Raw genomic sequence first — 14266 nt, forward strand, 5'->3', positions numbered from 1 at the left:
GTTTAATTAATTAAAACCCTTTTACTAATTATTCCCTAATCATTTAATTATTTATTTAATATTAATTATATTATCTAATTAATTTCAAATCTACACTTTAATTAAATGAATTAAATGTTCAATCTCTATCTCCTATAATTGAATAATTTATTTAAATTATTTGGTTAGCTAAGTAAGTCATCACAATTAAATAAATGTCTTTATTTATTTAATTATTTATCCTAATTTCTCATCTCCTAATTTTCAAAATGGAAACAAATATTATCGTTTTATGTGATTTTCCCAATATCCTCCTAATTTTCAAAAATGGGAAACAAATATCCTCTTTAATTTTTGAAAATATATCTTTTGGGAAAACATCTTATATATTTTAATTTTAAATTCGAAATGAGTTATGCATCTTCGAAAAATCCGCTTTTTAAAATTTTTCTCCACTTTTTCTTCATCATCTTCATCCTCCTTCGAATGAAAACTTTTTCGTGTGCTCAATCAAGTCCATCCATCTCTCCAAAAATCATTTCAATCTTGTTTGTCTGTGGAGTCTCTAGTTTTCTATAAATTGGAGCTTCTTTCATCAATCAAATCAACTAATTTTTATGCATTTTCATCTTGTTGAATTGTCTATGTGATAATCTAATTTTCATTGTTATTATGTCAAAATTCATTTAGTCATCTAGTAATTAGCATCATCATTTTGTCAAAGAATCACGGTCCTAGTAAATCTCACATATCAAATCCTTGCTTTCATTTCATATTTGCACTTGGACAATGAGAGCAACACATTAGAATTAGAAATGAAAGGAAAAACAACAAAGTTTAACTGAAGAAGCACACAAGGATGGTTTGCACTGTTAAGTTTTGTTTTAGTTATTTCGTTGGTCAGATTAGGATAGATTAGTGTGATTGATTAAGTTTTTGTGATTAACTTAGATCAATTCCATGCTTTGGTTTTCTCATTTAATCTGATTTTTCCTGATCTACATTGTGTTTGCATGTTGGGGTTTTTTTTTGAAGCTAATAATTTGTGGTTTTGGAGGGGGTATCATAGGAGCGTGTTTGTGATTTTCCTAGACAAGCTCACATTTGGATTTGGTGCACTAAAAAGAAGCTTTGTTTGAAGTGTCTTGTGTACTTGCATGCTCTATGTTTTAGAACCCTAAGGTGTTTGTGAAAGTATCCTCTCCCCTTGCCTTCATGGATCTTGGGTGTAAGATAAATCATTAAACATATTCTTTTCTTTCATAGAAGGGCCTGTCTTGGAGAAGTAATCACTTCAAGGGGACGACCCTAAGCAGATCTTTCCTTTGGATTGCTATATAAATTGATTAAGACAAAATTCAAGATCTAACCAATGTTATCCTTTGTCATACAATGTCAATCTAAAAGGAGACCTATCCACATTTATATGAGGTATTCTACACTCTAGGTAAGGTTGGTTGAAGTCTTACGTGACTTGTTGGACGCTCGCAAGGCGTTGCTCTCCTGAATTGTGAGTAGAAACCTTTTTAGAGGCCCACCCTTATTTTGATCAAAAATTGTGATAATTTTCAGTACAAGGGCATAGTTGGTTTTTCCCCCAAGATACTCACCATATGGCTACAAAAATCCTCAGCTTGGCATAAGCTATACTAGCTTTTCAGGGAGAGGGTGATTGGGTCATCCTTCCAATCCTAGAGACCCCTACCCGTCCTCTCTCACAATGACAAGAGTGTACACACCCATTTAAGGTGTCCCTAGATTTGCATTGATAGAGATTCCGAGTTGTGGGCTAATGTTATCATAGTGAAGCTTTGACCTTAGGCGTAGAAAGTGTTTGAAGTGTTTTTGATTGTGATAAAACATGTGAAAATTGGACTAAATTTGGCCTACAAACATACACTATACGCTAAATTTTTTGACAAAACACACAACAACCATTGTGTCTTCTTGTCTGTAGTGTTTTCTTGCCACAACAATCATTAAACAATTAGATTTGGTCACACTTGACACTTTGTAAATCAAAATCAAACTTGGATAGACTTGGACATACAATTTTACTAGAAATGTGTTTTTGACACTTTTTGCCATGTATGTAGCTAATCTTGTCACAGATTTGGTTAATTTTGTCACATGTTTGAATAGTCTTGCCATGTATTTGATACATTCTATTGCATATTTGCATAATCTTAACATGTATTTGGACAAATTCTACCGAATATTTAAAAACTAGAAAACATGTATCTGAACTCTGTTAATGCGTCTATGGCAATTTTCAACACGTTTGTGATTTCTTACTGTGTATTATGTCATAGAGATTGAAAGAGCTTATAGGATGATTCCTTAGGATTCCCAGTCAGTCAACTAGATCAATTTTCCATTGCTTCCTTTCCATTTACAAATATTTTTAGACATCCATTTATCCAAAGTATCCAATTTGCCTCAAAAAGTTAAAAAGTTGTTTTGTTGTCCTGATTTATCATGCAATATACCTTGATATCAGTAGGTGGTTCCCACATTGATTTTATTGTCTAGGGTGCCATCTTAGTCTCTTGAGTTGGGTCAACTTACCTATTGGAATTTGTCATCTCCTAGGAAGCAATACCTTGCTTAAGCTATCAACTTGTGGCTATCTATCATAGCACTAATCTTATCATTTGGAACCTCATTTTAGGACCTTGAAAGACAATTCTAGATGTTTCCCCATTATTTTCATTATCTTAGCTTCCATCATCAACCTTGTCATTCCTTTCAATTTCACTTAGGTCAACTCCTTTCATTTTCATTGTTGAAACCCGAACCCAAAGATTTAGAAGACAAGTCGAAGAAGATCCAAGATCTCAAGACATGGATCCTTATGCTTATGAAGAGGAAGAATAATATAACACTAGAAATTTTGAAAACTGCAATAATATGCAAGATTCAAATAATGAGTCCTTGACATCAACAAAACTTTAAAGATCATATGTCCAATGATAGATTCAATAAAGTGCTTGACACATTTTTGTGAAAAAGATCCCCAACATTATTTCTATATGCTAGCACAATATGGTGTCAAGTTACCTCGTGATTTTGATGTATCTCAACTTTTAGAGGAAGACCCAAATCACCCTAGTGGTAACAATGGTGGAAATAGACGTGATCATGTCTCCGTGCCTAAGTCACCTTCATCCCTTTTATAAAAAACTAGATATGCCTCTTTGCACACATACTTTTTCAAATTATATTTGACAGAATCATGAGCAACCTTGTGCTAATGAACTCCATGGCTGAAGAAATACCCATGCATATACTCATGCTCAACTACAAGCTTCCAGCCAAGGTCACAATTGTGATCATGATCATACTAGATGACCTTGTGTTACATTTGATGAACATATCCAAGAACATGCTTTCAATACCAATTATGTTCATGGGCATGATACTTACACCTGTCCAGGGTATAATACTCATAACAAAATCACATTCTAGGTGGTCCATACAACAATTATATACCACCTCCACCACCTTTGGAAGACCCACATGACCAATATCATGCTTATATACCTCCTCTTGGTGGCCATTGCAATAATTACATTCTTCCTCCACCCAGTGGCTCAGGCATAGGGGTAAAGCAAAGGAATAGAATATGACCTAATGGCGAATTGCAACAATGTGAGAGATAATTGCATAAATAGATGGCTAGTATGCGTACTCCTATCAAGAACTACACACTTTAGGATATTTGTCCTTATCCTTTGGATAGGACCATACCCATGCCACCTTTTCCTCCAAATTTCATTGTGCTCAAATTTGACATGTACAAAGGAAAAGGTGATCCTAAGGCACACATCCAAGAGTTTTTCATAGCTTTTATAAAAGTGGCTCACAAATATTCTTACTTAATGAGTCTTTTTCCACAAAGTTTGGGTGGACAATCCATGAAATGGTTTTCACAATTATTGCCTGGGATTAGTTCATGGGGTGATTTGGTTGAAGTGTTTATTCAAAGTCTTCTACAATTTCGAGTGTGAGATTTTAGTGACAACTTTATGTACTACCAAACAATATAATGGGGAATATTTTGCATCATTTCTAAAAAGATGGAGAAGTTTGGCTAGTTATTTCCATTGTTATGTTCCACAAAAATAAATGGTCGAAATGTTTACACAAAACCTAAATTGAGAAATTAGATATGAGCTCCCCAAGTTATGTTTGTCCACATTTCAAGAAGTTAAGAAAGGTTTATCCATTGAGAAGGTCCTTCTTAAACAAGGCATTATCAAAAATTTTAAAGAAAACTAAGACGATTCTAATTTAAAAGAAAAACATCATTTTTGGAACAAGAATGAGAACACAATGAACGATGGGGTTGTAGATATGAATGTGGTCAAACCTTTGGTAAGTTTTCATAGAGCTAGCTCATCTAACAATCAATTTAATACCCAAAGGGTGCCGAAGCCTATGAGACAAAGGAAATATACACCTTTGGGAGAGGAAATTAAATCAACATTACAAAAAAAAGTTTCTAGCAAGCTCATTACAATACCAAATAATCAACCATTTGAACCAAGGATAAAACCATCATGGTGGAATGACAATGAGTATTATGAGTATCATAAAAGCAAAGGGCACGAGAATAGTAATTATCATAAGATTAAAAATCTTATTCAAGATATCATTGATAATGGAATAATCAAAGTTGAAGGTCGATGATCTAATGAAGAGCATGCAATATTTAAGGTTCCATTACCAAAAATTGTCAAAGGAAAAGCTCCCAATACCACTACAAATAATAGTGAATATTATGATAATACCTCTGATGAGTAAATAGTAAACCATGTTTCTAAAATGAACTATCATGTTTCTACCAAAACCATAAAGGATAAAACCCTTGAATGCAATGTAACTACTCATCGAGGTAAAGTCACCCTACAAGGTACTACATCCAAGAATAATTCGTCATTCAGTTAGTATGACCTTATCAACCAACTTGGTAAAACACAAACCCTCATATCCATTCTTGAGCTTTTACACATTTCCCCTTCACATAAGGCTATCCTAGATAAGACCTTGCAAGAAACCTTTGTGCCTATTGAGTTGAATTTGGATCAATTTCAAGCCATGGTGGGACGAATTTCTACCCCTCATAGCCTTACACTCATTGAAGAAGATGACTCGTCCCAATAACAACCTCATAATGCACCACTCCACATTAGATATTTTGTCCATGAACATCAAATAAAGTGAGTCCTCATAAATGGAGAAGTGGGTCAAAACATTTGTACCTTGAAAGTAATTCTAGCATTGGGATTTTATGAAGGAGTTGTTGACTCTAAGAAAAAGATAACAATCAAAGCATGTGATGATGAAGAGCTCTCGTCTAAAGGAACAATCACCTTGCCAATTAGAGTGGGGCCAATAGTAAAAGATGTAGTTTTCCAAGTTTTGGACCTTGATCTCACCTATAACATATTTTTGGGTCGTCTTTAGATACATGCTATGAGAGTAGTTCCTTCAACATATCACCAGTGCATCAATTTCCCACATAATGGAATGGAAGTTACAATTCATAGTGATCCAGTCCCATATCTATACTGTGGCGACGTTCATCCTAAGCTCGAAGCAACAGTACACATCAATCATGAAGCTAGTTCATCTTCATCATATGTTGACCCCAAGTCATTAAAAACATCCATTGATAAACAATTTGAGATTAAGTCTAAGATAGAAAACAAAGGAATGTAAGAGTATAGCTTGCAAAAATCCATGTATCTTAGATAACTCATGGACTTTCCAAACTCATATGGTAGAGCATAATCATCGCAACAAATATCAAGAGTAACCATTCAATGGGATCCTACCACTTTTACTAAATGGGGTGAAATAGATGAAGAGGACCTTTATAAAATATTATACAAAGATATAGAGAAATAAAAAGATCGAGAGGATATTAAACTATATGAGATGAAGGTTAAAGGGGAGGTGATGAAGGGAATTATGGAAGGTAGAAGATATGAGAGTGATGAGCTCCTATGCATTTATTATCATTGAGCTTACTATGGCAAATGATTTTGACCTACATAGTCGGCATACCATTTACATGGAGATAAGACACTTTTAAACAAGGAATGCCCTTGTTCACATCGAACCCATTATGTACTTGATGGTTATAGGCCACCATATCCTCAGACAAGCCATGGTGTCACTAGAGAACAATCCATAAGCAACAATTAGGTGAGCATGCCCCATCCTAGCCACTCTAGTCCATAAACATTCTTAAGAAGCATAGAAAACATGTCACCAAAACACCATCAGGTCTGAGGGTGGTAGTTCATCATAGCTCTCTTCTCTAGTGTATTTTGTATGATGAAATAGACACTTGAGGGTGATTTGGGTGCTAACAATAGCTATTATGGTTTTTGACATCAATGTATTATGACACATTATTTTTAATATATATATTATATGAGATCTAATCTTGGCAGCAACTATATGTCTTTGTTTATGATTCTATGATGGTCTATGTGTTTATGCATGATGTACTATATGTGATGCTGCTATTTATGATGTTATGTGATGTCCTTATGATAACCGATATATGTTGCACGATGACATGCAGTTATGTATATGTGTTGTGTTCCATCATATGAGATGCATTTATGAGGTGATCCAAAAGATGAATAGTAGACCAAAATAAAGATAGAAAATTCCATAATTTTTTTTACATAATATTCCACAAAAAGCATTACAAAATCTCCAAGTGGATAAAATCCAAAACTAGTTTTGGGCTATAAGCCATCTAGTGCAGGGCACACACCACTCCAAGCAAGCAATTTTGGTTTGTTCTAATTTTTTGTGTTATCTTTTGAGTTGTAATAATGGACCAACCATTTGGGACTTGGTGGAGCCATGGTTGAGTTGTGCAAGCTTTGATATGTTCAGGATGTTGATATCCTAGGAAAGTGTAATGTTCATGTTGTCATAGAGTCATCGTGTCATAGGGTGCAAGGCATTTTTTTAGGTCTCCTAGAATGCATTGAGGGTCTTTTGGAGCCTTCAAGTATACCTAAGTGCAAAGTTGCATCTTTAGGTTCAATAAATGTAAAAGTTGTCGAGCAACATTTTGCAACATTTTGCAAAAGTTGCATTTTTTATGTTGGCGGCGAAGAAGTTGGTTCAACTAGCTGAACCAAGTAGTTTAAATCCCAAGACATCTTCATTTTATGGGTTAGAAGTTCTAGAATGCAAAAACAAGTTTTGAGTTGTAAGGAATATCTTGTGTTCCCATCGTTTTGACTGTTTTGTTTGTTTTTGCCCTATTGTACAACCTAGTACTGATAACTCAATGATGAACAATGAGTACCAAACAGGTATTGAGAGGGGGGGGGGGGGTGAATCAGTACAAACGAAAATACTTTTCCTGAACCGATTTGACTGCAAATAGTGCACTTGATAAACAAACACTAATACCGGTCTAAACTTGATTACTACCGGTTAAACATAATGAGACTATGAAAGACATAAACCGACAACACTTGGCTTTCCATACAACCTACTCTCTCATTACCTCTTTATCCTTATGTATAAATAGATAATCTATCATCAGAGATATAATCATTTACTAGATCAACATGATTCACCACTAAACAGGAAATAACAAAACATCACATGAAAGAGGCATCACACATGACACACATATTTTTCACGTGGAAACCCAACTGGGAAAAACCACAATGGGGATGAATACCCACAAGCTGTTTTGAACTCTTTAGAAGTTTGCTCTATTAGGAGCCTAGTCCGGTTAAAGACTGTTACAACAGGTTCTGTTAGGAACCGATCCTATTAGGGATCACCCGGTTAAGGGATGGCTAGAATACCCGGTTAAGGGTTAAACCCTATTAAAGGTTACCTTGTTAGAGGATTTTATGAACTCAATGGCTTTGAGTCACCCTGTTAAAGGATTTACAGCAAGCTGGTTAAAGCTACCCTGTTAAGGGATTTTCCAATTGTTGAAGTGATTAGAGTTCAACAGGTATTACAATGATCTGGTAATAGCACTCAATGCCAATGCAAATCCACTTTAGTTCCTTCCTTCTGCACACACACTTTTCAGGTATCAATTCTCTTATTTGGTCTGGCAAGAATCATGTATCTCTGCACTTAGATACACACACAACATTTTCCAACAACTTCAACATGAAACACAACATCGACCTTATAGGAAACAGATAGATCGGTAGCATAAACCCTAAACCCTAAACATTTAGGTTGAGCAATTCAGTTGGTTCAATCCTGACCATTGAACACTTTGCATTTGAATACAACGGTCTTGAACAAATCTCAAGACATTCTCCATCATTCATTCTGCACCGCTTCTTGGAGGCAATAACCCATCACGTGTTCTTCACCGTTTGCAGGAACTTCGCACATTCCCAAGGTAGATAGGATCAATCCCCTTCATGCAAGATCCTTCACGCGCACGAGGCTGACGTGGAAACACGATCTGATCTCCATTACAATGCTAACTCATCACACACTGTCATCGGTTGAATCATATAGGCTCGAAACACTTCAACCAAAAACCCTGAGGCTGGGACTACCAATCGGTAGTCATACCATATTAAACCTTGATAGAAAACATTCCATATACCGGTTCACATTTCATCATATCGGTTCACTTTGGACAAATGTACCGCTTCACCTTTTGCACATATACCGGTTCACAACATTGTACCAGTTCACTTTGCCAGTTGCTTAACTTCAAGAAACATGTTCACTCTTCAACATATTACCGGTTCACTCTTCAACATATTACCGGTTCACTCTTCAACATATTACTGGTTCACTCTTCAACATATTGACATCAATGACAACACAATATCATCATGTCAACATACTCTGCACATATGCCAACAATCTCCCCCTTTGGCATTGATGGCAATATACAAAGATATCTCTCTTTTTGCATCATGTCTTCTCCTTAATACTGCAGATATCTTCTCCGCTTCACATCTTCTCCCCCTTTGACAACAATGCCAAAGTGGAGGCGCGAGCTTCCCTATTCCATTATGCCGCTCCCCCTAAGGAGTAGCATCCTTCAACACGTCAATCCTAAAAAGATATAGCAAAGTAAGATCTAACTAATGTGGAGCACAAACCTTTAGTTTACCTCTTGAAGGGGCAACACCCCTAATTCACCTCTCAAATAGGTAAAAGTAGCCTTTGGTAGAGGCTTGGTGAATATGTCTGCTAACTGCTCCTTACTGGAAACATGTTCCAATACCATCTCTTTGTTCTGAACCTTTTCCCTCAAGAAATGATACTTGAGTTCAAAGTGCTTGGTTCTAGCATGTCAAACCAGATTCTTGGAAATATTAATTGCACTTGTATTGTCACAAAATATACTTACCAGTTCAGATACAGGAACTTTGAAGCCATTCAATACATGCTTCATCCAAATAGTCCGGGTGCAGTTCATAAAAGCTGCAACATACTCTGCTTCTGCTATAGACTGAGAGATACAACTCTGCTTTTTACTCATCCATGAGACCAGTCTACCATCAAGAAAGAATGCACCACCGATTGTTCTCTTTTGGTCATCCACATTACCAACCCAATCAGCATATGTGAACACTTTTAGGTTGAAATCATCATTGTATGGATACCATAATCCATAGTCAATAGTTCTCTTCAGACATCTAAGAATCTGCTTGACTGCTACCAAGTGGGATTCTCTTGGGCTTTTATGAAACCGAGCGGTAATACCCACTGCATGTGCAATGTCCGTTCTGCTATGCACTACATAATGAAACTTACCAATCATTGATCGGTATTCCTTCTCATTTACCAATGCTGAGTCATCCTCTTTTGATAGTTTACAACCGGTCACCATTGGTGTACCAACCGGTTTGCTATCTTCCATGGCAAAGGTCTTCAACACCTCTTTGACATACTTGGTGATGCAGGAGCACTCTTCTAAGGGATTCCACCATTTGATTTTGTTGGGATTTTGCTTCTTTAAGAAGCCATGTAAATGTAATAAGAGCCAAGAGCTCATTGGTTTTGTTTAGGTCCTAGGTTCACAAGTCTAGGTTGAGTTATCTTTTGGAGTTGAGGGTATGTGTTCCACTGGTGAGTTTGGTGTCCTTTTAGCATGGTTGTGTCCATAGGATAGCCCAATGTAGGCCTAAAAGTCAAGAAAAGCAACATGACAAAAGTTGCTCAAAAGTTGCAAAAAGTTGCATGACAACTTTTCAAAGTTGTCATGCAACTTTTCCTCCAAATAGGTCATAACCTTAGCTTGGTGTTGGGAACACTAACCCTGACACACAAATGGAGGCAAAGACATTATAAATTGGAGCAAACCCTAAAATGAGGGGTTGGATGTCAGATTGTACGGCCAAAGGAAAAAGACCTTGACTGTGACTGTGTTTTGGTTGCCAGTCGGCACAAATGGAGCAATGAAGGATTGTTAATGGATTGTTCTGGAACCTAAACCATATTGGGAGTCTTGTTGAGTGTTGACACATTCATTTTGAGTACTTATATTAAGTTTGTTTTACAAGTTTTGGTGTGTTTGTAAATATTTTGTAAATTTCTTCCTTACTGTCCAATTTTGGACTATTTTGTGTAAATGGGGTGACAACTCCTATTCCCATTGTGGAAACACCATGAAACCATGGGGAGTAGGAGTGCAGACCCTGTATAGTATCTCAGAGGAAGCAAGGCCCTTGAAGATGCAGGAAAGCATTTCAAAGACCCACTCCTAGGCGAGACTGGACTGTGCCCGGCTAGGAAGGGTCAAGGTTGAAGAGGTCCGTGAGAGCAAGGAAGGAAAAGGAAGGAGGTACCCTTTGGAGGAGTTGTAGAGGGGTGTGTGGAGAATCATTAGTGAGAAGGAGGAGCTTCCACCAATCCAGAAAAGGTGGTGAAGAAAGCAATCCATCAATGTGACCCTGGCAGGCCTAAAAACCCTTAAAAACCCTCTAAAAACCCTTAAATTCACCTAGGACAGTGTACGGACACTTGGGGTCCCAAAACTATAAAAATCCTTGAGCCTTTGCTAAATAAATAGCAGTCCCTTTGGGAAGTTTTAGAATTTTTGGCATTGTTTACAAGAGGAAGCCCTAAAAGTCCGGAATGGAGGCCTAATAGGGCTCATTCCTTGTAGCCCTATTTTGTAGGAAAAAAGGCAAAATTGTGAAATCGGTAACAAGAAGGATTGCCAAAACCTCTTGGGGGCACATGAGTGGTTGAAAAAACATGTCAAAGACTTTTCCTATCCTTGCTAGGACCTCAGAAGGTGTAGGAAGAGTTAAACCCTTATTAGCCTATGTAAGGGTTTTTGAAGCTTGTGAGTAGGTGAGAGTTTAAGAGAGGAATCACATGTTGTTGGTGGGTGGATTGGGCAAGGTCAGGGGATCCCACAAGCAAGGGAAGTCCTAGAGACTCTAGGGTGTGGTTGGAACACCTGGTGATCCAAGGGGAGGATCAAAGAGCACATACTAGGCTAGTCTAACCCATTTCCATTTCCCATCAGATTGGTATCAGAGCAAGTTAAAGATTTGGTGGACCGTGCATGTCCCTATATTCTGGTGAATCGGTAGGGGAGAACATAATGGTCACTAATGCAGAGCTGGCTAGGGAGGTAGAAGAACAAAAGGACAAAAATAGACTCCTTGAAGATGTTATGAGTGAGATAAGGAACAAGCTGCAAGAAGTGGTTGATCAGAGAGCACAAGAACTCTGGGGTGTGGACACTAGTGAAAAAGGAAAGAAAGCTATTGATATAGATGACATCATACCTGAACCAAACCCCTTAATTAATGAAGAACCTTTTGTAAAGGCCATCAAGGCTTTGAATACAAAAGCTTTTGAAGGATTGCCACATTTCAGTGGAAGGATGGATATTGACACAGTCATGGAATGGATTGAGGGTATGGAGAACCATTTTGGGTGTGAAGGTGTGACAAAAGCCCAAAAGGTTAAGGTTGCCAAATCAAGACTAAGGGGAGCAGCCTTGACATGGTGGAAGTACTTACAAGAGGAGAGAATTAGCATGGGGAAGCTACCTATTGCAAACTGGAAGGCCATGGTGAGTAAGATCAAGGAGAACTACTTGCCAGAGGATTATGAAGTCCAACTTCACAAGAAGAGATAGGGATTGAAGTAGAAAGATCTTGATGTGGCCTCTTACACAAAGGAGTTTCAGAAGCTTTGTCTTAGATCCAAAGTCCAAGAAGAGGAATCTATCAAGGTGGCTAGGTATCTAAGTGGCCTAAAGTGGAACATCCAAGAGGAGATAAGCCTATAGACTCCTACCACTATCCAAAAGTGTCATCAACTTGCTGCTAAGGTGGAAGAGAGGAACAAAAGGAAGGGAGACTCCAACAATAGGGGTAGAGGCAGAGGTAGAGATCGAATGAGTCACCGAGGTGGTTACCAAAGCAAGGCAAGTGAGCAAAGGAATCAAGGAGAGTCCAAGTTGACTGAGCATAACAGTGAAACCACTCTTAGAGGAGGCCATTCTCAAGGAAGAGGCACACAAGGGGGCCCAAATAGGGGCATAGGTACCGACAGTGGTAATTCCTACTTTGCAACCATGAAATGCTACAATTGTGGTCAATTGGGACACTCGACCTATAGATGCCCTGACAAGCCTACCTCATCAAACAGTGGAAAGAGGGTTGCTTATGACCATGAAGACACATCAAGCAGCAAAACACCTAAGGTGGGCCATATTGAATTAGAGATTGGAGAAAATATGATGTTCAATAGGGTCTTGATAAGACAATCGGTTAAGGAGGAACCTAAGCATATGAGAGCATTGTTTAGGGTGAGATACAAAATCCTTGATAAGGTTTGCAAGGTGATAGTTGATTCAGGGTCAACTGATAACATCATATCAGATGAGGCAGCTAAGAAGTTGAAACTCACAAAGATACCCCACACTAGCCCTTTCGAGGTGACATGGTTGAATCAAGGACAGAGTGTGCTTGTCAATGAACAAACTTGGGTAGAGTTTTCTATTGGAGGATACAAGGATAAGATCCTTTGTGATGTGTTACCCATGGATGCTTGTCATCTGCTGCTAGGTAGACCCTAGTAATTTGATAGGAAGGTGCTCTATGATGGAGAGGAGAACTCCATTTCCTTCAAGAAGGACAATAGAACCTATAAGATTCAGTCACTGATAGAGAATGATGAGGGAACCTCAAAAACACCTAGTTTCTTACTTAATACTGGTAAAGATTTCTTACGCCTGCTGCATGAAGAGGAGACAGTAGGATGTGCCATCTTTGTGAAGCCAAAGGAGGAGGAAGGTAAGTTGCAGACAGAGGTACCTAAGGAGGTAAAGCAAACGTTGCAAGAATATAAAGATATAGTGAGTGATGGAGCACCTGCAACACTTCCACCAAGAAGGTCTATAAGCCATCAAATAGATTTTGTTCCCGGTGCATCCCTGCCCAATAAAGCAGCATATAAGCTCACATATGACCAAAATAAGGAGGTGGCAAGGCAAGTGCATGAGTTGTTGGATCAAAGACTGATCAAGAAGAGCATCAGCCCATGTGTAGTCCTGGTAGTACTAGCAACAAAGAAGGGAGGCAAGTGGAGACTTTGCATTGATTCAAGGGCAATCAATACGATCACCATAAGGTACAGATTTCCTATTCCTAGAATAGAGGATTTGATGGACTGTTTAGGAGGTGCCATGTATTTTACTAAGTCGGACCTTAAAAGTGGTTATCATCAAATTAGGATTAAGGAGGGTGATGAGTGGAAGACCGCTTTTAAGACCACAAAAGGGTTGTATGAATGGCTTGTGATGCCATTTGGACTTACCAATGCCCCAAGAACCTTCATGAGGTTGATGAATGAGGTGTTGAAGGACTTTACAGACAGATTTTTGGTGGTGTACTTAGATGACATACTCATCTATAGCAGAACCAAATAGTAGCACCTAGAACATTTGAGGTTAGTCCTAGAGAGGTTGCATGAAGAGAAGTTGGCAATCAACTTAGAGAAGTGTGACTTCTTGAAGAAAGAGTTAGTCTACTTGGGGTTTGTGGTGTCTAAGGGAACCTTGAAGATGGATCCAAGCAAAGTGGAGGTAATCTTGAATTGGCCTGCCCCTAAAACAGGGACTGAAGTTAGGAGTTTCCATGTCTTAGCCCAATTCTATAGAAAGTTTGTGAGGAACTTCAATGGCATATGTGCACCAGTACTTGACACCATAAAAGGAGGCCTTAAAACTAATTTCAAATGGACTAAACAAGCTAACGAAGCATTCCAATTATTGAAGCAA

This window comes from Cryptomeria japonica, chromosome 10 (genome assembly GCF_030272615.1).
Source record: "Cryptomeria japonica chromosome 10, Sugi_1.0, whole genome shotgun sequence".
In the NCBI taxonomy this organism is placed as follows: domain Eukaryota; kingdom Viridiplantae; phylum Streptophyta; class Pinopsida; order Cupressales; family Cupressaceae; genus Cryptomeria; species Cryptomeria japonica.